The sequence below is a fragment of the Rhineura floridana genome, chromosome 2, assembly GCF_030035675.1.
Source record: "Rhineura floridana isolate rRhiFlo1 chromosome 2, rRhiFlo1.hap2, whole genome shotgun sequence".
Taxonomy (NCBI): Eukaryota; Metazoa; Chordata; class Lepidosauria; order Squamata; family Rhineuridae; genus Rhineura; species Rhineura floridana.
This window is the reverse complement of record NC_084481.1, coordinates 106,632,104-106,653,563: the sequence shown is the minus strand read 5'-3', so window position 1 is coordinate 106,653,563 and position 21,460 is coordinate 106,632,104. Positions and strand designations below refer to the sequence as shown.

The following is a 21,460-nucleotide window of genomic DNA, read 5'->3' as shown; positions in this document are numbered from 1 at the left end:
TGTGTTGGGAGGGGGAAACTAAAAGGGATTAAATTTTCCTCCCTGCGGTTTTTGTTTGTGGGCCCCAATTCAGTGCCATTAGGCAGATGCCCCTGGATATGAGCAGCAAGCAAAGTGTTTTGTAGGCTGTCATGGGTGTTAGAAATTTCCATTTCATGGACCTGTGCTTTCCCCACCCCAAATCCTCTATAGCTGCCTGCCTAAGATGCTTCTGCTTCTTCCAGGGTGAAACTTGCTCTTCCCTGCATGCCTCTTGTCCTTCCTGCCTGACTTTTCTGACTCTTCCCCAAGCAAAAGGGACTGGTGCTGTCTGCACAGGTGCATGCAATGCTCTGGAGCCTTTCTCCAGCTTAGTTGTTTCCTACAATGCAGGCAGATGGTATAGCTGTGATCCATTGCCAACTTAAAATGGTCCCAGACTATGCTCTGCCACTTGCTCTCACTATTAATGCTGCCAAACTCAGAGTGGATGGGGGGGAGGGAGGAATATGCTGCTGCTGCTACATATAATCGCTACTCCTGCCTGCAACATTTAAGGTGCATTTGAGTTTGGGGGGAGAACTCAAACAACCAGTCCTGCTGCCATTGCATCCAACTCTGCCCTTGGGCGCACCACATGGTTTGCTGCAAGCACCATGTATGTGTCTCATTATCAGATACAATAATGGATTGTTAACAATAGGGGTGTAACTGTGTAATAGTAATGAGGTGGTGGATAAATGACAAAATGTTTATTTTGTGATACCTTGTTGCTTACAACAATGAGTGCTTGTGAACATAACAGCACTGTCCTTCAGTAACAGACTGTAATGTATGTGCATTTGAAACAGCCATACACACAAAGGCACTAAGGATATTAAAAACAACCACAACAACCACAACAATGATGACTTCATAAAACAGACTATGGCTTGGCTGATAAATACTAAATAAAAATCACTTGGACAGACTAAAGCATGCATGTGAAAAATACACACACACAGGCACTAAGAAGAATTATAGAATAACAACAACTTAATAAGACAGACTATGGCTTGATAAATAATAAAATAAATATAAAATTACTTAGGACAGACTAAGGCAGTAAGTAAAATCCCCTCCCCCTAAGACACTAGGGATGTAAGGCATAGCCCAACTATGGTTGAATAAAATAACTTGAGACTGACTAAATAAAACAGACTATACTGAGTTTAAAGCAAATTCTTCAGATCAGAACTATTCTAAGAGTAGAGGGGATCCAATGACTCTAATAGGAATGAGTGAGCCAACATAAGACTCAAAAACAAAATTAAATCAGATGGAATAAATAAAAAAACTGTGAGATTTGAAAGAAAAGGGTAGATAAAGGGAAGGAGTGGGTTGGATGTACACAAAAGAAAAGCATCACTCCAACTGCTGCACCAGAACTCTTTTAATAATGTTCCCACTCCTCAGAGATAGGACTTACAAAAGAGCAAGCAGCATGCAAGCACAAGAGCTGATTCACACAGGAGCTAGACTTCGTATTAAAGACTCAGCTTTTGTCATTGTGATAGATTTGCAAGGTTTACACTTCCTACCTTCCAGTCCGCTGTTTTCCATTCACACTAGTTGGCTTTCCTCTCCAAAAGTTTAGTGTCCCCACCCTCTAATTTTACTTGTGTAGTCCCTCTGGTTGCTCAGTTACTGGGCATGTGCAAAAATGCTTCGCCTGTGCAGTATTTCAATTACCTCCTACCCCCAACTACTTCTGGAAGTTTGGCAGTTGAAAAGAAGTGGGGTCATCTGCCCCCCATTTCTCCAAGGTCCCTTTTTTCAGAATTAATTTCCCCCTTTGCTTTGAAAAAACAATTTGCAATCCCCATGACTGTTCGGGCTTCAAGGGTGACGGCGTGAAATTGACATGATACTGACCCCCCCATTCCTAGTAAAAATCTTTCTTCCTTTTTTTTTAAAAAAAATAGCTAGTCGGAGACACGTGTGTGTGTGCACGCGCACGCACGCACGCGTATATGTGTGTGTGTGTGTGTGAGAGAGAGAGAGAGAGAGAGAGAGAGAGAGAGAGAGAGAGAGTGAGAGACTGTGCTTCCTGTCACATCACTGGTAATTGGCGGATAAAACAATGTTTGGGTGGGGGTTACATCCTTGTCAAGAACTGTCACTCATTTGTTAATACTGACCCTGATCGTGCTTTGCAAGAGTTGCAGGATCACCTGCAAGTCTTATGAAAGGAACTTTCTTAGGAGATAAAAAATTCTTGCAGGACAACTGCGTGTGCATGTGAGCAAGGGGGGGGAACCCTTAAGGAATGGTCTGGGGCTATAGAACGTTGTGGTTTTGGGGAGATGTGGAGGAGGTGGCTCAGGCTACCCTGGAGCTGCTCCTTTCCCCCTCTGCTAGGGTGGCATGCAGCAAAATGGAAGGGAAAAGCAGCACGTCGTGTGCAGCTGCTGAAGCTGTTAGCCTGGGTCATAAAAGTAATTTCAGCGCAACTCGTTATGCAATCTGGGCTGCCCCATTTCCATTGCGCCAGAGCATAGAAGCCAATGCCACCACACACTTTGCAGCCCAACATTCCCTTCCTTTCTGCAGATCAGCAGCGCTGTAAGGGAAAGTCGCGGAAGGAGTCAACTTCGCTTTTGCAATAGTAGTAGTAAGCGCCAGTAACAAATCACTTCTTCCCCACCCCTCCAACCTCTTCCTCCCTCTCGTGTGAATTGTTTGCACAACTTGGTTTCATTGACAAAAAGTCTAGCATTCAGTAGTGGAGTATTTGTGCAAAACTTAACAGGTGGGGCACCTATCGCTGGTTAAAAGGAGTGAAGGAAGGCAGTTTACTGGGGGAGAAAAGGGGGAAACAAAGGAGTGCTGCAGCAGAGCAGTTCAGTCGGAAGTGGCTTGTTAAGCGGCCGGAAATAAAATGGAATTCATTGAGAGTTTAGTGGGTGGAGAAAGGGGAGTACCTGAAAGTGACAATCCACCCACCCAGCAAGAAACATCGGAGCAAAGCACCTACATGGGAGGAGCGCAGCAAAGGGGAGATGGTTTTCCTTCACTTTTCACATTTCCAGCTGATTGGTTTAATACGGATTTAAAGGAGAAAGCTGCGTCATACCTTGCCTTGCCTGCAATGTCATGTGAACCATGTGAATTAAACGGGGATGCAAGTAACACCAATCTCACAGTAACTCGCCATGTGAACGAGCTCAAGTCTGTTAATTTACTTCAGCTTTCCTCCCTCAAAGCACTGGGATTGGAGAGTCCAGGTTAAATTCCCTCCAATTACAAGCTTGGTCTGTCATTCACAATAGAGCACGCCCTCCCTGCTTCTTCTCACCCTGGAGGGTTTTTTTTATATGATAAGCTTAGAAGCATTAGTTTAGCTTTTAGCATTTGCTTGTTGACAGCAGTTTTTTTAAATTTCTGAATCACCAAGACACCATGGAGCATTTTTTTGGGGGGGGGGCAGACCAATTCAGGGTACCATGTACAGTTCCTGCTCCACCTCCAAAATCTTCTGAAGCACCCCATTTTTAGATTTGTTCAAATACACTGCATACCCCTAAAATCAATGCAGAAGAGGCACAGTGGGGGGAGTTAAGGGAATGTGTGAGAGTCTCTGGCAAATTCCTGATTCTCCAACCATGGACTTTTTGAGGGTTCAGAATGTAATGTCTGACCCCAGTCATAGTGACAGAGGCAGCCTTGCCTCCCAATGGTTGTACTCACAGAGCAGGTGGGGAGTAGCAAAGTCAATGGCAATATGAGTAGCAAGCTAACTCCTCATCTCCCTCTTATTCTGAATACAGCTATTGCTTTTTGCAGAAACACACTGACACATCATCATTCATGGGTCCGAGCTTTCCAATTCAACATGTGGGTGGCTATTCTCATATCCCTCCCACTTTCTTTTTTTACATCACTTCCACTGTGTGCGCGTGTACATGTATTTGGATATTTGCTAACAATTCATATGGAGCTGTAACTTGGCACACACTACGCCAGCTGGGAGTGGCACTTTAACAAAACCAACAGGCACTGCTCTGGCTAGTCAGGTGGCAGGACTGGCACACAGATGTTCTGTGTGTGAAGTTCTAGACCACAAGCTGGGCAGCAGCTTTGAGCCTTGAAGATACAGAGCTTTGCATCCAGTAGCACCAAAGAGTTTCTGAAGGAAATTCTCCTGAGAGTATTAAAAGAGCAGGCAGCCAGGGATCAAGGTCTTGAGATGAAGGTGTAAGAATTGTAGGAAGTTTTTCATGGAAGACTGACAGGAACTGATAGAAACATGTCCTGCCCAAGCATGTTCTCAACAGGTAATTCTCTTTGGTGCTGTGCTGCGGACCCTGTTGGATTACCAGAATAGGCAAATTTTTTTGTATGCATTGCTGGATAGTGATAAAACTTTAAGACTATGGCTTCGGCAAAGTTCCCAAATACAGCCTGAGCTCCAAAAGACCAAGAACCGCCTCTTTGGAATTTCTAGACAGGTCAGCAGGGTTAGTCTCTAGCAGCAAATAGCAAAGAATCTAGTGGCACCTTAAAGCCTAACACATTTATTATGGCATAAGCTTTTGTGGACTACAGTCCACTTCATCAGATGCATGAGATGTTATCCTGAGTTGCAGGTGCATATATATACATGGTGCAGGGAGAGGGATTTTAAACAGTGAAGTCAGAAGGAAACAAAATGCAGAAAATAATACCTTGTTTTGTGCTCATGTGAACTTCTGCTCTCCCCTTGAACTCCACCCACCCTACCGCATGTCTCAGGGAAGTCAATGGGACTTAAACACATTAATTGTCCCTGCTTGTTGCAGATGGAGGGAAAAGAGGGGTGTAAAAAATAGATTGCTATAGCATTTGAGGCAGGAGACACCATTTAGTGTCCATATAGTGGCTTATCTTCCCAGTGCTTTTAATAAAACTGAAACTTTAGCGAAGGAGGCAATTGTTGTACCCCCACCCTTCTCATAACCCTGAGTCATGACTGGCTCTGCCTTTCCCCAGGACAGCAACAAACAAGCTCCTACTTCTTTCCTGGGCACCAGGAAATTCACCTGCTTCAGACTGAAAGCAAAACCTGTTCAGACTCTTATCCTTCCATTAATTCCCTGGAGAACCACAGGAGTTCACAAAACTAAAAGGTATGCTGGCTGGAGGAACAAACAAACCAAAAAAAGGATTGGCGCTTCCACCTCCTTAGAAGCAGTTGTTCAACTTCAGTCAGTGTCCCAATTAATAACCACACAACACTTCATATTCAGTTCTAATACACCAAAAATGAGGATCAAGCATCCCAGACAGGAAAAGGGATGATGGAACAGCTGTACAGCACAAAACATAACCTCAGGCTTCATTCCCAGTAGTTTACTTCCAGCCTGTGCTCACCAAAGTACCTGTTTCCTGAGAGTGAACCCAAAGATAGAAGCAAAGGCTTCCAGTTATCTCTACCTTTCTAACACCCTCTCTTTCTGGGTAGGCAACAGGATCTGTATGTTCCTTGGAACTTTCCAATGTCAGCCCTGTCCCTTCATTTTCCAAATGCTTATTACATTATTTCAGCCTATTACTGGATGGGATTTAGATGCCACTATTCATTTTCAAGTTTTCATAAGCAAGCTCTTGTCTGCATGAGCTGATAAAAGGGCTTATGGCAGCCTTCCCCAACCTGGTGCCCTCTAGATGTTCTGGACTACAACTCTTAGTCCCAGCCAGTACCGCTGTGCTAGCTGAGGCTGATGGGAGTTGTAGTCCAAAACATCTGGAGGGCACCAGGTTGTGGAAGGCTGGCTAATGAGACTGGGAGAAAAGTGGATTAACTGAATCACTTGTAAGCTGGGTTGCATTCCTGGACAATAGATGTTTTGGGAAGACAGTGGACATATGGGGAGCAGGAGCCTAAGGTGCAACAAAGGGCATCACAATCATCTCAAGGATTGGGCACCAAGCCATTTTGGGGTTTATAGGTTTCTGTGTTTTTACAAACATCTATACTTTTTAGAGTTAATAGCTGGAACAGCTTATGTTAAGGCTGGATTTGACTGTAAGATAAATTGATATTGAAACCTTTCAGCTCGATGTTACCTTAAAAACACAGGCCACTTTTTAAAAGTAGCCTTGTTACATTAACTGAGACAAGTGACACCTTACTGGAGTAAAATAAGACTAGAAAATGGCTTTCTGAATCAAAGGTCTTTTACTTCAGACTATCAGCTACAGCATACAACACACTGTCATATTGATCATGGTGGGTGTCATAAGCCTTGTAGGTTGGCATCACAGCGATGCGGAGGAGGAAGAGGAGACAGATTTGGACCAATGGGAAGGCACCAGTGAGGAGCCCCCACGCTTCTGACAGTGACCGTTCCGCTTCTATTGCTCCAGTTACTACCAGGGAGGCAGTGACCAATCAGGAAGTTATTTCTCCTCCTTTCCTTTGTCCCCTTCCTCACTCACCCTGCTGCCTCCGCTGCCGCCACTGAGCAGGCCCCCTCCTGAGGGGGATGTTGAGCAGGGGAGCCAGCCACCTCACCTCAGACACGTAGGTGATGGCACTGACAATCTCAATGAGCTCTCACTGTCCCTCTGAGGAGGAGCACTCATCTGTGCACGCACTCTCCACAGTGACAGCCCATACAAGAAGGGTGCCCGCCCATCCTTACTTAAGGTCAGTAAGGACGTGTGTCTAGTCGCTGCAATGCCTTCGTGCAGTGTAGCTGTGCCTTGTTATTCCAAGTAAAGATGCTGAATCCTGGGCAACCTGTAAGCCAATTCATGAAGCACTCTGAACTGAAACTTTCTATTAAAGCTGCTAAAGAAAAACAACTTTGTGTTTGTGTCTGACTCCAGTGGGTTTGGGCAGGACAGTGGGATAATACAAACAAGACTATTCTTTCTCCAGGGAGCTCAAACTGCAGGGCTTTTTAATATTCTGGAATACATTAAGAGCACTGTCCATCTGTCTAGCACAGCAGCAAAATAGCTATTGCCATTATACCCTTTTTACTCTAGCCTTCCTCAACCCGATGCCCTCCAGATGTTTTCAACTACACCTTCCATCAGATTCAGCCAGCACAGGGCAACTGGGACTGATGGGTGCTGTAATTCAAAACCATTCAAAACATCTGGAGGATACCAAGTTGGGGAAGGCTGCAGGGCTGGCGCCAGGCATGACTAGGCCCTTGGGCACCAGCCTGACCCAGCCCCCCTGCTCTCAGCCTCCCCCACAGACCATGCAGGACCGCTCCACCTACCTCTTCTCTCTTTTTGTGAATGTCCTGCGCTGACACTGCCATCAACCAAGACGGTGGTGGAGGCTTCTCTAAGGGGCTGATATGCCCGCCACCATCTTCATTGATGGTGCGTATGCGCGCTACACTGTGTGCGCTCACATGCCTGCCATCAATCAAGATGGTGGTAGGGGCATCAGCTCCTTATAGAAGCCTCTGCTGCCATCTTGGTTGATGGCAGCTGTGTGCACAGGGCATTCACAGAAAGGGCAGAGAGGTAGGTGGAGTGGGTGAGTGCCATGGACCCACACAATCTGTAGGGGGGGCTGGGAGCTCTGTCTCTGCGATCTGCAGCAGGGTCAGGAGTCAGCCCTGTGGAGGATTGCGGAAAGGGAGCGCTACCCCCACACCCTAAGGAGGGGCCCTTCAGGGGCCCTTGACCAGGGTCTGACCTCGCCACCCTTTGGCGCTGGCCCTGGAAGGCTGCACTACTCACAGTAAGTAAAAAAAAAAGTAAAACAAAAACAGAAGACAAACTTGTTCCAATGTATTGTTATAGCACTGAAATTGTCTGAGACTCTGTCTGACATCACATTTTCATAATGGTGTAAATGTGCCTAGCCTTTCCTGGACTCACACATGCGTAGAGGATAAATTCATAAGCTTTTGCCTCCAGAGTTATGTTCAAACCCTAAACTTGGTTAATGTTAACGATCAGTTTTTCCAGCAACACAGCTTCATAAACCAATGTGATGTTAGCTTGTTTCAAACAAGCCATAGTTAATATTAATAAACACATTTTGTCAGGTTCAGATGACACAACCAGCTAAAAATGAAAAAAAGTGAAAACTTCCCAACATCTTCTTGCAGCCACATGTGTGTGTAGGGGAGAGTGTGTGAATCCAGGGGGAGCATTAGCTCATTCCCATCATAATAAAACATGGTTTGTTGTGATATTTGAAGGTAGCCACTCTACTGCTCAAATCCATAAGCTAATTTGACTGTACCAGCAGACAGCGACCCTATCCAGACATTAAAAGTCCTTCACCATTTTCCAGGGTTCTGCATGTGTAGAGTAGCCTCCCTCCTTCAGAAGTCACCCCTCTAGCTCTTGGAAAGAGGGGGCATGATGATGGTGAATGGATGCAGAGCTAGATTGTTTGTCCACTCTCCCTCATGATGTGATGGGTTTAGAAAGCCCGAATACAGCTAGTGTCTTCAGCCTATGTAGGCATCCCAGAGGAAAAAGGGTGGCAAAAGAACATACATTTGTCAATGAAGCAGGAAGTATGATGATAGGAGTTTTGAGGTAGTACTAGACAAAGATCCAGGAAGTCAGGCTGAGGTGAAGTCTGGGAAAGAATTATTTTTACACCAAGCACGCAGTCAGGCTGGAATAACCCACCCAGGGCAGCCACAAAAGCTTTGAATCATTGCGGAAAATGTACAAAAGGGTGTAGTTGTATAGCTAGTTCGACCTCCCTTCCTTGCTTCCCCACCCACAATGTTTGATGGTACTGTGTGGCTCAATGAAAGGAGAAAAATGAGCTGGTGCATAGAGTCCCTGTTTTTCTAACCGAAGTGGCAGAGGCAGATAGGGATGGGGGAGACATTTGCTTTGGCTCAGACTTCAATGCAAAACTTCCTAATTTGCACTTTCCAAAACAATATGAGAACCAAAACACAGTTATCCTTTGATATCTCTGAATTTTGTGACCAGGTCTCCAACCAAATCATGCTTCATCAGGGCAAGCATTTCAGCTTGCCTGATGGAAAGGTCTCCCCTCTCCTTCCCCCCCTCCGGGCATGCTGTTCTTGGGGGTTCTTCCAACACTCCACAGCAGATATGGGAAGGGCACTGGGGGCACGCAGGGATAGGAAAGAGGGGAAAGCCTCATTGCATTAGTGGGAATCCTTATGCTTGCTTCTGCTAGCACAACATGTTTGTTGAATATGGCCCAGTGTGTACAAAAATGTTTATATTGGGGAGAAGTGTGCATAAGAATGCATCTATTAAGGGTAATTGTTTGCAAAATGTGTATATTAGGGAACATTTCATATAAAAATGTTTGTGATAAATTTGCACTAAAATGAAGACAAATTGTCATGAGGCCTTTTCTTTTTTTAAAAAAAGTACAAACTGATGCAGAAATGTGGAGAACTGAATTTAAAACTGGAAAAAAATGCAGAAACTGAAATTAACAGAGTTGTCCACCCCTAGATACATAGATAGTGACAGCTAAGGAGGATTCATAGGTTCCCACAGTAGGATAAATGTAGGCTAACACTGCAAAACTTTCAGATTCCAAAAGAATGAATCTTAGAAGTATCAAGATTTGATTAGTAGTTTTCTTAGCAAGGATGCAGCTTTTTTAGCCATGCTGCACAACTAATCTTGCATTAATTGCCCTGGGTCCTAATGTTTTGTTGCATTCATGGCAGGAGAGTTGTCACTATTGGCCATGTTGGTTGGGGCTCATGGGAGCTGGGGTCCGAAATCACCTGGAGGACCATAGATTCCCCACTACTGAGTTAAAGGGGCACAATTATAAGCAGGAGCCCTGTCCAAGCAAGTGTAATTCATGGGTTGAACCTAGGATCTCACAAGAGGATCACTCTTCTAATCTCTGTCCTCAGTATGTAAAATGTTGCTGCATGCAAAGCAGAATCCTGAGCTCAACATTTGTAATGCTTCTGCATCCATCACCAAACAATGTGTGTGGGGGGGAAGGCAGTATTCCAGCCACATCCTTTCACATATTTCTCCCCCATCAGCAAGATGCAACATCCCCTGCAACAAGACTCCCCCCCCCACTGTGCTGCAATAGTTCTTACACTATCATTGCAAAATTGGGGCTAATAAGCCTTTGCCATCTCCCCTAACAATTAGTGTATGTAGAACATTGGAATAGTGTTCTGTATTGGAAAACAGGGTGCTGTCGGTCCCACGTATGCCAACAGTCCTGTAGAATTCCCAGCCGATAACTCACATCATCTCAGTGCTTGTTTGTTTGCACTGTTATGTTTCTAAAGACCCCCTTCCCATCCTATGGCTAAGATAAGGTTTTAATGACGATACAAGGACCTACCTAAGCCTAATCAATCTTAGTGTGTCTGTCAGCTCATCATTATTCGTAGCGCTAGAACAAAGCTGTGCTAACAGATTGCTTCCTTTTGAACATAACTTTATATAAACAGCACATAGAAAATCTAACTGACAAGGTGTGTTGTTCCCTCACATAACAATCACTGAGTCAGCTGGGCTCACAGATCACACCCCAGGCATCATCATCATTGTACACATGGATGAAGCAGTTGGCACCACTCGTCTACCATAGGTTTGATTCGTAGTCGCTAAAGAGGATTCTCTGGCCAATAAGGAGTGCTCAGTATGGTTTCTTGTCCACATTGTTCAGCATCGCTAATAATTATCACAGTGGTAAGAGAGCTTTTTCTATGCAGAAGTGATATAATTCAGAAAGACAGTATTGTCTGGGATCTAGACTTGATACGTCATCATATAAAGCAATATGTCTGGTATCCAAAGACTTACAAAATTCATCCTATGCACCAAAATGGTCTATGTGCTTGTTAGATGGCAAACCTCCTTTGAAGGAAGTTCAAAATCAGATCCCACTGGGAATATATTTGGTCACGCCTCAGTCTTTTGATCCAGGCTTATATCTATCTACACATATAATATTTTTGTAAGCAATCACATAGCATGTACAACAGCATTACATGGGGGTGGGGCACAACACGAGGGTGAGACATGATGGGTGTGAGACAAGTGAGGCAAAAGCTTGAGGGAAGCAAGGGTGACAGGTGAGCAGGGTGGGTGGGTTTGGGGCAGGGGAGGGAGCAGGTGTGGTGCAAGCCACAGAGGAACAGTCAGGACAGGCTGGGGCACCTAGTGGTGGAAGGCAAGGAGACAGGAAGTGGTGGGACAGCAGCATGGTTACTGAGGTGCCACACCAGCCAGTCCTGACTCTTCCTGTGTGGCTTGTCTCAGCTGGCCACCTTCCTCCCCCTTAGGGGAGAAGGTCTAAAAGGGAGCGGAGGAGGAGTGGTGACCCATGTGTGGGGAAGACAGGAGAAAGCTTGGTGACCCAGGAGGGAGGAGACTTGGTGATGGGGGGGGGAAGCTTGCTGACTGACTCAGGAGTGTGAGTTAGGCAGTGGCCACTGCCGTGCAGCAACACCTGCTGGGGGGTGGCAAGGCGAGTGGGGGCACCTGGGATTCCCATTCCTGGGGATAGGGGTTGGTGCACAAAGCACATATGGGCGAAGCCTCTAGTAATCAATATATAGACTTAACTTTGTCATGTTAGCATAGTATTAGAAACAACTAAATCAGGAGTTTTAAAAAGTAGGAGGTGATTACAGGTATAATGCTCTTACATCTGCTGCAACAAATATTGGAGGCATCTATACCAGGTTTTACTTTTAAAATAACTATGGGACACATGGAACTCTGTTCTACAATGGCAGTGTTCAAAGATGGGAGTTTTCCTTTTCTTCAGGCAGGGTTTTCCCTTCTGTGTTAAATCCAGAAACACCATTTCAGATAGGTGTGGGGGTGTGCCTACACAGACAAACTTCACAGTAAGTTTCAAAAACCTGCTCTTAGATATATTAAAGATTCAGGATGCAATCCTATACTCATGCCAATAATTATTTATTATTATTTAGTATTACAAAGCATCTAACATTTTCTTAGTGCTGTACATATATTAAAAGATAAGATGGTCCCTGCCTGCAGACTCACAATCTAATAAATATAATACAAAAGGAAAAAGGAATGGCGAGGGAAGTGGAAAACTATAATTAGAGCAGATGCTCCTTCACTGACTGATGGATAGGGCCAGCTCCAGTTCACCTCCACCTTGCCATAATGAAACATGCTTCTGAGAAGACATTTATAGGATAAATTGGAAATAGTCTCCTGATAAATAAATGTCGAGATCTGAAATATAGTGTGTGGGTGTCCTTTTTAAAAAACTGTCATTTAAAAAATTGTTATTATTATATTTAAAACTTTCTGCCTGCCCCTATGGATCTCTTGCTATAATGCCGAAAGGTTTTTATGGCTCCTGAATTTTTTTTTTTAATCAAAACACTTTTTTACTGATTGCTCCCATATATCCTCCCACTGTGATACTGAAAGGTTTTTATGGCCTCCCAAATTTGTCCATTTTTAATAACACTTTTCATCTCATATTTTTTTAAAAAATAAAATTTAAGAAAATACTAACTGTTCCCATAGATACCCTCCTATAATGCCAAGAGGTTTTATGCCACATCAAAACGTGTCATTTAAAAAAAAATATTACTGAATAACTTACATGGGTCCCCTGTTGCAATTCTGTGATGCCAAATGTTTTTTGTGACCCCTAACACCCCCAAAATGTATCTTTAAAAAAATGCTGTCACCCACTTTTACACTTCATCCATGTCCACTTTGACATGCAGCCCCAGAGGGTTGACAATGGGCTAATATGGCCCTTGACTCAAAGATTTTAGCTACCCCTGTTTTACAATAAGTTTCTGTGGGTAAATATAGGAAAGAAAAGGCTTTAAGAGTGAAAATACATGGAATGAAACAACAAATTGAAATTAGATTGCTGGTGGTAGTAGATACCAGGGCTGTTGTATATTTTGAATACGTTAGCCAAGTCTGGAATTTTGTACCTCCAGAACAAAACCCACTGAAATTGATGCAATAGATTTTATGAGATCAATACCCTTCTGGCATGAAATCAGTCCCAGCATTAGCATGTTAGAACCTAATCTATCTACCACAGTTTTGGGGTTCTTCCAGAGAAGGAGAATTCTCAGTGCTCAGTCACTAGCATTCTACTTTAAGCTGGAGGTGGAATAGCAACGCTGTTTCCAGACTTCTGGCATCCAGATAACTTTCTGTAGCCAAGAGAGCAGTCTTTAATTCCCCAGTTCCGAAATATTGGAGAAAGGGTGGTTTTCATTGGGACCATTGTGTGCACAGAGAGGGCTAAATACATCATCCCCTGCACTTCACTACTATCTCCCTCCTCAGTGCACTCCAAATCATGATCCCCCACCACTGCAAGTGGGGGGGGGAGAGGAGAGGAAAAACAGATATAAAACAGATATAAAGGCAATGCTGTATGGAAAAGGAAGGGCTAAAGTAACAGCAGAGACTCCTAGAGAGTCAGAGAAGAAAATGGTTAGAGCAATCTAATCGACCACAATAGCAGCGTGATAAGACAGTGTTCTTCAACCTTGGGTCCCTGTATGTTGTTGGACTACAACTCCCATCATTCCTGAACATTGACTAAGATGGCACAGGATGATGGCAGTTGTAATCCAACAACATCTGGGGACCCAAGATGTTGTTGGGTGATAGGCCATCTACACCAGAAGGTGTAGATGTGATAGGCCATCTACACCTGAAGAAAATTGTGCAGTTAAAATGTTGGATTTTCTGAGCTCTGGAAAAATGTAAGCTGAACAGGGAAAACATGAGAGAATGTTCTGTTTATGATGTCACGCAGATGCTCCATAAAAACTGAGTAAACAAAGCATAGGTATTTTACAGTAAATGTCCACTGTGAAAGCATCCATGGTCTTGAACAGACCTTTTATGACTTTTTCACCACGAAGAGTAAATAGCAACAGATAAAATGTAAGTTTGAGTATATCGTTTTAGATTACTGATGAGTTTAATGTAAGTGTGTTGATCATCCAAGGGTGTATTTGTGAACTGAAACGTATGTATTTTCAGCTGTAGTTTAAGTTGTGTTTATTATTATATAAGGGGCTGGGAATTTAATTGTAGTGGTTTGTTTAATAGTATAATCGTATTTGATTGATTGATTGATTACTGATGGCAGTTGGGAAGTGAGTTGATTTTCTTTTGCCTAATTGCCTATCATATTATTTAAAAAGTCCAAATTTATTTTTTTAACCTGATTTTCATTTATAAATTTACTTCCTGATATCTAGAGGATATATTTTTAGTTCTTTACTAAGTTTATTATATATTTCCCTTGTATTTTTGTAGCTGATTTTGTATATGTAATATTTATTTTGAAACTAAAGAAAATATTCTATTTAGTTGCTAATTGTGTTTTATAGAATGTAGATATTCCGTAGCATTTTTTGCATTTGCTGTTTATGTAACAAGTTTGAACTTTACAACATAAGTTGTAACACTGCTTAGAGTTTTCTTTAAATATAGGTGATATATAAATTGTCCAAATAAATAAATAAAACTTTGAATGAGGAATAACTTAAAACACAGTAATATTATAAAATCATACATGGTTTAAAAGTAGCCCATAAAGCAGTTTCAATAATAATGTTGTTTTTCTCTTACATTAAGGGACAGTGGGAAGAATGGTTAGTTTCAGTCTACCAAAACGAACATACAGTTTGCGGGAATTGCCAGTTTCACATCTACTGAAGTTGCCAAACAAAATATGCTTTTCTAATGATTTAAACTAAAAATGGAAAGATATTAAGGCTTAAAGTATCTCTAGGTCATTTCTGCCGCAATACTGATTCACTCTTAATATAGGAGTCTCTACTGCAGACAACCAGCTTTTCCTGTTCTCTCTATCGATCATTATGCAAGTTGTGTGTGTCAAGTGCCATGGAAAACAGGAATCTTCCACCCTAAGCCTAACTCAACCCAGCCCAGCCTTCTCCAGCCATGCCTTTCAACTTACCCTGTTCTTCATTGTCTAGCCCTCCTTATCCCCTTGTAGCCACTGCTAATAGGGTCAACCTATTATGAGAAATCAGCAGAAAATCAGTTTTCTGCAATTCAGACCAATTCAAGAGCTGGATCTAAAAATGTTGTATGAACTGCAGAAAACATAGGAAAATAAAATAAAGAAGGAGGTTTATCTTTCACAAAACCAGTGCCACAAGGGGCGTCCATGTCAGGCCAGATCAGGCATGGGGCAGTCCTAGAGTTAGGCCATGTTGGTTGACCTGCCATTGAGCAGAGTCCTACAGAAGGTGAACCTGCAAATACTTATGCTTGAGGCATGATGCATCCCACCCCACTCTGTGTTATTCTCTTCTCTCTCTTGATTTTCTGAGTCATCAAGAATATAAATGGGATATAATGCCCTATGTAAGCACCATTGGAAGTAGTTTTCTTGAACCATAAATGAGGGTTGGGCAGGAGATGTTCTCATTGGCTTATGCCCAGCAAAATTGCTTCCTCTATTTTTGAGCCATGGCAGTCTTTCTAGTTTAATAAAATCTTAGTCAGAAGAGGAGCAGCTGGACACACTGCATGAATTACACATGTTATGGCTTGCATTAATAGGAAAGTTGTTAATCACATGACTACTATAATTCCTTAAACTAATAAAATCTATGTGTTGTCTGTAGCAGGATAGCTTTCCTCCCAGCCTCCATGGGTGAAAACGTGGATTAAGTCTGAAATCCATATACATTTTTAACAAAAACTACAAGCTGAGTGATGAAAGAACAAGAGCTGGCAATGCTTCTGGGGATAAGCCACACATCTGGCTTATTGTTTCTGTATCTGTGCAACTCTCCTGGAGCACAAACACAGTAGCTGGGACTGCTGCCGACATCCAACCAAGTTTCCCAATTGCAAATATAAAATGCATTCACTGAAAAGGGGCTAGGGATGAGGTGGCTAATGGCAGCAGTCAATCCATCATCTTAATATGGCTCTCATTTTGGGTTAATTGGATACTTTGTTTCAAGTCTGCAAACATCACAGTCCTCACCCTATCTTAACGATGATTTGCATGGCAAGTGATAGCCTCTGAAAAAGAGCCCCAGCGCAACTGGGCCTTGGTGTAACAACTGAATCTCCATTCCCAGAACGACCCTGAGGCACAAGGACATGAAGAGATATAACGAAATAGAGTGGGCAGGTATATGAGAGATTTGCACATTCTGGGTGGATCCATTGAAATTCCACTCTCCAGATTTACTAGCGCTCATCATGCTTATCATAGATGGAATAATCACTTGTGGTTTTCTTAAAGCCCTACTCCTAGAGTAACATTTCTCAAATAAAAATATCATCTTTAAAAATGTTTATAGATTTCAAAGCAAGCTTGAATAAAAGCTTGCTTTAAAAATCAAGAAGCCAAAAATAATCCCTAATGATTATTTAAAATGTAATAATTACATTTTAATAATTATGTCAGATGATAGACAGGTCCTGCCCACCTGTTAAAGTTGGCCTGCACAGTGGGTAGATGGGGAATAAAAGTTTTACCCACCCAGCCAAAAAGGTTTCTCACCCCTGATGTAATGATTCTTTACTTATTAAAAGCTGGAAATATTTATTACTTTGTTAAGCTGATAACATACAGTATATACAAATGTCCATGTGCATCCCACCTAATTATTTGCCATCATTCATCTTTCCAATAATATTTCTCATATGTAAAACAGCTTTATGGTCTTCATCTCATTTAGCCTTGCAACAATTCTGGGACTTCATTATTTTGCAGTACTGAGCTTAGGAAACTGATTTCTTGCTCTTATGGGGAAGGAACACAGCTCAGTGGTAGAGTATCTGATTTGCATGCAGAAGATCCCAGGATCAATCCCTAGTATCTCCGGACAGGGCTGGGAGAGAATCCTGGTGGAAATCCTGGAGTGCTACAGCCAGTCAGTGTAGACAATACTGAGCTACTTGGCCCAAGAGTTTGACCCAGATTAAGGCTGCTTTCTGTGTTCCTGTGTTTGTCAAAGCCATCTTGGAACTCCAAGGCTGAGCAAGGATTTGAATACAGGACCATCACTTTGCCTAGTGGACCACTCTTGTTTTCATAATTTTCATGATCACATTTTCATCTGGCCAAAGTCTGCAGGCCCTGATCCTGTAAGACAGATAATTTTCAGGACTTGGGGGCTCTCATGCCTGATGTTGGTACGAGGATGGAGGCCCACTCTGAGGCTCAATCAGTGAAAATTGATCCAATGGCTTATGATGCTAAACACTAGCTGAAATATTGTTTATTTTATGAATGTATACCCCACCCTTCAATGTAAAAACATTCCCTGAGATTATAGACTGTCACAAATCATGAACAAGCTGAACTGCATGAATAACAGATGTAAGATTCAGAATGTGGATTCAGATGACTAATTACCAGGTAGTACCTTTCCAAGTTGTGCATATAACCAACTGGTAAGCCACTTGTTTGTTATTATCTTGCCAAGTAATAAGAAACATTTTATCACACGAGAGGCAGATGAGTGGTAAGATGGTCATCTGTATTCACCCTGAAAGACCCTTCATATTAATACAGTTGTAACAAAATAACTGCTGCTCAGTAGCTTCTTCCCAAACTGCCACAGAAATTCTCAGTGCCAGAACTAATCCCCAGGGCCCTTCCCAGCTGATTGCTTCCCTTCCTCCTAGTTGGGTGGATAAGAGCTGCACACCTGCCCCAAACCATGTAGTCCTGGCTTCCAGAAATTAGCAAAGCAGTGTGTTAAGAAGCCATGAGGAAGCAGCTCCCACACTGCTGCAGTATCATATGAAGGGGCCCAGTGTGCAGACCACTCTGATACTGCCTATTGCATTTTACAATGTCAGCAGATTCTAATCTCTTGTTTTATAACAGATCTCGTTAACCAAAAATAGCAATCAAGTGGGATTTCTAAATGGACCATTCTTTCCTCTTGATAATCAAAGAACTAGATCACATTGATACTGTAGAACAACCTTTGCCAACTTGATGCCCTCTAAATATTTTGAACTACAATTCCCATCAGCCCATGCGCTGCCTGGGGCTGGTGGGAGCTGTAGTCTAAAGCATCTGGAGGGCACCAGGTTGGGGAAGGCTGCTGCAGAATTTCATTTATGCAAATATTCAGAATATGTTGGAGAAACAGAAGCCTGGATAGTTATAACTCTTGTTTACATGGCATTATGTTGACACGAATATAGTATGTCACAGAAAACTCAGATACTCAGACTTCCAGTTAGAATATTTTAAATTCAGCTGTGTTCTTGAATGTACAGCTTCAGACTGTACAGTTGGATCAGGGTTTGTTTTGCCAAGATTTAGCAAAAGTCTCGAGGAGCCCAACATCACCAACAAAGAAACTGTCTTCACAATGGCTCAAACTCCTTAGGATATCTTTATACTTTACATATTGTACATGGGTACAAATCCCCAAATACATGTCATAAATGTAATTTCAGGGTGTCATCCAAATGTATAAACTGTGACTTCTGCAAAATACATATGAGCAATGGGCATGAATGGAAAAGATGTGTGCCATTCATACATTATATATGTGTGTGCTGTTCATTAATTATACCGTGTGCATGTATTTCGTACTTGGCAGCTGGTTCCAAGAATACAAAATGTAAAAATTAAAAATGCCCCTCGGAACAGTAACTTGGAATTTGTGAGTTTGCATAGAAAGCTCTGGTCTTTCTGTTTACACTTCTAGCAGTTATACAGCATGGAAGAATAGTCCTGCTGTTGAACGTTATACCAAATTGCCCTAATTAAAGGGAAGGGGCAATTATATCCAAGTGCCCCATTTGTCTGACAACACAGTGATTAGTTCCCAGGGTTTGATATCCGGCAACATTTCAGAAAGCTCTACTTTAATAGGACTCCCATTAGTGAGAAGAATTTGTACCAGCATTTTCTATACTTAAACACACACACACATTATCACACCTCCAAGAGTTAAATTTGCAAGTCAGAATACAATTTCACTAAATAAAAGAGAAAACTAAACAAAGTTCTCCATTGACTGCAAGTTCGAGTCCATTTCACAAAACTACAGCCACGCAGATAGAAAAGCAGAGAAAAATCCAACCAGTTTTTTTTTATAGCTTTTGAAATCAGCTTAACACTGTTTCAGAGAAACAGCCGTCAAAAGGAGGATATTTAGATTTTGTTTTATTACCCAAGAGTGTCAAACAAGCACTGAGCTTTAGTATTTGGACAGGGATGTTATTACACCACACAAAAAATATGGAGAAACTGCTTGCCCTTTCCCCCTAAATTCTATATTTTACTTCTTCCAGGGCTGTTTTCCTAGCAGTTCTCCCTTTTCCAAATTCATTCGCTCCCTTAGCCATGCAAAATGTTGTTTTCTGCCTTAATGTCAAACGTGTGGGGGGAGGGAGATTTTTTTTAAATCAGCAACTTACTTTTGCTCAGATGTCGGCTGGAATCTCCCAGTTTCCTGGGTGCTTGTCGTTTCTTTCCCACTGAGCAGTTCTCTTCCTCTTAGTACAGGTTCTCTGCCATTCTCAACCCCCTTCAGGCTTCCTCCTCTGCCAAGTGCTGACAGTGATGATCACCGGCCTCCTGCCCAGGGAATTGGGGAGGGGGGGAGGAGAGAGAGAGAATGAAACCACACTCTCGACCCCAGTAATCTCCCCCTTCTCGTTCTTTGTTCTCCTGTCTTCCAGTTCAGACTCCCAAGCTTCTCTGAGAGCAGGTGGAAGGGCTTTCTTAGCACAGCCAGAAGAGAAGGGAAAGGAGGAGCCGCAGCTAAAGCAACAGGTTACTATATAACCAGAAGCCTCAGAGTCTGCAAGCCTGGAGCTTGCCTCAGAGCTGGGTGTCTCTGCTGACACCTGGTGCAACACTGTAAAACCAGAACAAGTCACTGCCTGTGGAGGAGTGCCGAACGTGCTTTATTGTTGTTTTCCTTCATCTCAGACTTTTTCGATCCCAGAAGCAAGAAAAAGGCTTCAGTTTGGCTTCAGTTTTTGTTTTCTGTCTATCCCCGCCCCCTTCACGGTTGGGGGAAAAGGAAATGACCAACCTGGCGACGCAGTGGGGAAAACAAGTCAACGTTTGTCAAAAGCACAAGCTGCCTCTCAGAGGGCTTGTGGCCTCTTGGCAGTCTTGCCCAGTCTGGTGAGGTTTATCCTGCCAGAATAAGCTGTGCTCAGTCTGTCCTGGCATCGTAAGGGTGGAAAAATTGTGCAAATTTGAGGATGTGGCTAAAGGCATCTCTCAAATGTGAAGAAACAAAGTGTAGAGTTTCATGGACTACCCAGCTTCAGCAAAATGGATGGACTTAGGACTCTGAATTTTTTTTTCTGTGAAGCCATGGACCCAGATGCCAATAAGCATGGCACACAGTTTAGTGGTCCTATGTTTTATCAATAACTTGGAGATAAGTTGTCTCTGGCTTGCAAGGATGTTGCAAAGAGAAAAAGAAAGATCAGCAAGGTACTTGGATAAAGTACATTTACGTTCTTCAGTTTGAAATGGGTGGAAACACTTCCTTTGACTTCAGTGGGCTTTGGAATGGACACAGCATTTGAGGTAATAGATTCACAAATAGAAAGTGACAGCTCAGGACAAGACATGTTTACTCAGAAGTAAGTTGAGCCGAGCTTTAGGGAACTTGACTTCAGTGTGCCAGTTTAGAAAGCATTTGAAAGAATTGCTGCTGAAATAATTGCACTGGCTGCCCATTAGCTACTGAGCCAAGTTCAAGGTTCTGATTTTGGTCTATAAAGCCCTATATAGCTTAGGACCGAATACCTGAAAGATCATCTTACCCCTTACATATCCAGTCGATCACTACGCGCTGCAGGTGAGGGCCTCCTACAGATACCATATTATCAGGAGGTCAGTTCTGCACAACATAGGAAATGGACCTTTAGTGTGGTTGCACCAATTCTTTGGAATTCCCTCCCCTTAAATATTAGACAGGCACCATCTGTTATCTTTTGGTGCCGGCTGAAGACCTTCCTCTTTCAATAAGCCTTTTAAGCAAAGACCTTATCCCAGTCTGCCTGTGTTGGAATTGCTTTGTAAGGTGTTTTTAAAGCTTTTTTAAAATGATGCTTTTAAATAGGTTTTAATAGGTTTTTAAATATGTTTTAATATATTTTAAAGTCTGTTTTTAAGATGTTGTAGATTGTTTTTAGTGTTTTTGTTTGCTGCCCTGGGCCCCTACTGGAAGGGTGCTATATAAATTTAATAAATAATTTTGCCTACAGATCCAACAATGTAAATGCAGTGTTCACACAACAGATGTCCAAGGGAAACAGACAGATGCTTGCCCAGTGGGATTTTGTCCCAATCTTTCATATCTGTGAATAAGAAAATGTGATCTGCCTTTATATTGAACTGGAATACTGGCCCACCTAGCCCAATATCAGCTACTTTGACCTGAAGTAGCTCTCCAAAGTCAGGCATAGAAAGAGGTCTTTCTCAGCATTGCTAAGGAACCTGACATTGCACATGCAGTCTCTGATATGCCACTGA

The 21,460-nt window shown here is 42.6% G+C and overlaps 1 protein-coding gene across 2 annotated transcripts in view; it reads right to left on the bottom strand.

Annotated features, from left to right (window-relative positions):
- The window catches only part of EPS8L2 (EPS8 signaling adaptor L2), a 131,058-nt gene extending 111,070 nt beyond the window's left edge, over positions 1–19,988 (bottom strand). Inside the window, exon 1 of one of the 2 annotated variants that reach the window (XM_061610018.1) lies at positions 19,378–19,988. The gene's annotated coding sequence lies outside the window, so the exon portion shown is untranslated. The remainder of the gene's footprint in view (positions 1–19,377) is intronic. The other variant, XM_061610019.1, reaches the window with a different exon arrangement.
- Positions 19,989–21,460: the final 1,472 nt, after the last annotated feature.